Source organism: Tigriopus californicus, chromosome 11 (genome assembly GCF_007210705.1).
Source record: "Tigriopus californicus strain San Diego chromosome 11, Tcal_SD_v2.1, whole genome shotgun sequence".
Lineage (NCBI taxonomy): Eukaryota > Metazoa > Arthropoda > Copepoda > Harpacticoida > Harpacticidae > Tigriopus > Tigriopus californicus.
In genome coordinates this window covers 4,079,128-4,081,935 of record NC_081450.1, presented here as the reverse complement: position 1 = coordinate 4,081,935, position 2,808 = coordinate 4,079,128, and positions in this window count along the sequence as shown.

Below are 2,808 nucleotides of genomic sequence, written 5' to 3'. Positions count from 1 at the left end.
CTGTAGGGCCCCTTAGACAATCGAACAATGAAGAAGTATCTAATCCAGTCAATTTAGCCAATATCCTTTGTAATCAATTTGCCTCTGTATTTTCAATCCCAGTTGATCATGTAGCAATGGACCCCCCCTTAGGAAACAGCAATTCCTCGTTAGGAAACATTTTCATCGATGAGCACGATGTTCGTAAAGCCATTGAAGACTTGAAGTTTTCAAGTGCTCCAGGGCCTGATGGCGTGACAACCCAGTTCCTTAAACGCACCGCGCAGGTAGTTGCTCCAATACTAACGCACTTTATGAATAGGTCTTTATCAGAAGGTCGGGTGCCCATCCAATTAAAAACTGCCCATATTGTGCCAATTTATAAAGGAGGAGATAGGGGTATACCTGGCAATTATAGACCAATATCGCTAACGTCAAATATTGCCAAGGTCATGGAAAAGTTGGTTAAGGAAAAACTTCTACGATACCTTGACAAAAAAGGTAGTATTCCTAACCAACAACATGGGTTTCGTACTCATTTTAGCACAGTGACTCAACTTATTCAACATTTTGACGACGTAATTGAGGGACTACAGCATAATGAATGTGTAGATGTTATTTACTTGGACTTTGCTAAAGCTTTTGACAAAGTAGACCATATTCTACTTTTGAATTATCTAAGTAAAATAGGTATCAATGGAAATACGTATTCTTGGATCAAAGAGTTCCTGACCGACCGTACCCAAGTTGTTCGAGTTGAAGGGTCTCATCCGGAGTTCTGCAAGGTACTATACTAGGCCCAATCCTCTTCATACTCTTTACCGCACCACTACATGAATTACCCCTTGCGTCTGTAATCTCCTCTTATGCTGACGATACCAAGCTAATGTCTGGAAGAAATACAGCGAATGGGACAGCGTTGCAAAGCGACAGAATATATGATTGGGTTCAAGCACAGAACATGGAATTAAATAGGGATAAATTCCGTATTATGACATACGGCCAAGTTGGTACTGACCCCCCCTATTTATATCGATAATTACCGGAACCCAATCGAATCGGTAAATTCAATCAAGGATCTCGGGATAATCCTTCAAGACGATGGTAAATTTGAAGAGCATGTACAGTCAAGAGTGACCAAAGCCTTTCAGACTGGCGGCTGGATATATTGAACATTCAAGTCCAGAGATGTACTGACTATGAAAACCCTGTACAAATCAATAGTCCAGCCACATCTTGAATACGCTTCCCCAATCTGGGCCCCCATGACCCCTGGGGGGTTAAATAAGATTGAACGAGTACAAAAGAGTTCCACAAGATATATTGACGGGATGTCTAAATTAAGCTATTGGGAACGCCTCAAATCATTGGGATTATACAGTATTCAACGTAGGTATGAACGTTACCTAATCCTGTATGTGTTTAAATGCCTCCATTCCCTTTGTCCTAACCCAGGAATACGACATAGCGTTAGCGAGAGACGAGGAATTTCATGTGAAATGCGCCATAAAATCAATCACTTGGATAAAAAGATTGTGAGGGGCTTAAAATCTTCTTTTGTCTTAAGCCGGGCACCAACTTTGTACAACTTGCTGCCGTGCTCTCTTAGACGATTCTATGCATTAGATNTGAATAGAAGATCAAAAATGTTTGTTGGCTCGTTGAGGTGGAGCATACGCATACCTTGGGATTTTTGATGGCAAGACCGGCAAAGAAGTGGAAAATGGGTCCGAAATAGGGAATGTGTCGGAACAAACCGGTTTGAACAGCACCAGGATGAATGGTATGCACAATGATGTTGGAGTTCTTCAATCGTCTGGCCAACTCTTTGGTAAACAAAACATTGGCCAATTTCGTATTACCGTAGACTCTGGAGCTCTACAAATAAATTTGGTGAAAATTTACACTATGGCTGGGCTGAAAAGTTTTTATTTCACAAACACAATGACGGCAATTTATTGAAGCTTTTCCAAAACGGTTGTCACATATGTGCAAATTGTATTTTTAAGAACCTATCAATCGCTATTTTCTTAGTAACACATACAAAACAATCCAGAGGAAAAGAGGACGCACAAAGAGATTAGTGACTTTTTTCAATGCAATATCTCTTCTAGAGCATTTGCTGGAAATTGTGAGATCGGATTTCCATTTTCCTCGTTCTAAAAATGGGCTTTTTGAACTTTCAAAGATATGGAAGAAACTTAAAAAAACTAAAACTATTGTTTCACAGGAAGAAAGAACCATTTGCTAACAAGGAATGCTTCGAACTTTTCATTGCAGAGCTGTTAGGCAAATGTGCCCCATTGCCACACACTTGGGGTGCTTCTGCAAACTCATTTGACAGTGACTTCAAGTTAGTGGTAGGGTAGCCCCTGACTTTAGCCTAGAAGTTGTGAAGGAACTCGGCAAACCTTACTCTCGTTGAGACCACCAGACCCAGAAGCAATCGCCAAACGCTCACTTTGATATGCTATCCTGGATTCGTTGGACAATTCAGACACCGATGCCAATGATTCTGACTCTGGTACCTTGGCTGACTTTGGTGTTGACCAAATTGAAGATCCTTTGTCCTATTGCTCCTTGCACACTCATTTCTAGTCACAGAAATAGGTCTGACACATCGGATTGCAGCTCTACGTATGTCTTGTTGAAGCTTATCTGGTTTGCTCATTGTTTTTGCACTTCTGATTTATGATTTCACGACGAATTTCTATATTGTAAGACACCTCTGAACCACTTTGTATACCTTTTTCGAAATATTTGCATTGCTTAATTTTTCTTGGATCCCGGCTCATTTTGTTAAAAGCAGTTGCTACTAATTTCATATTT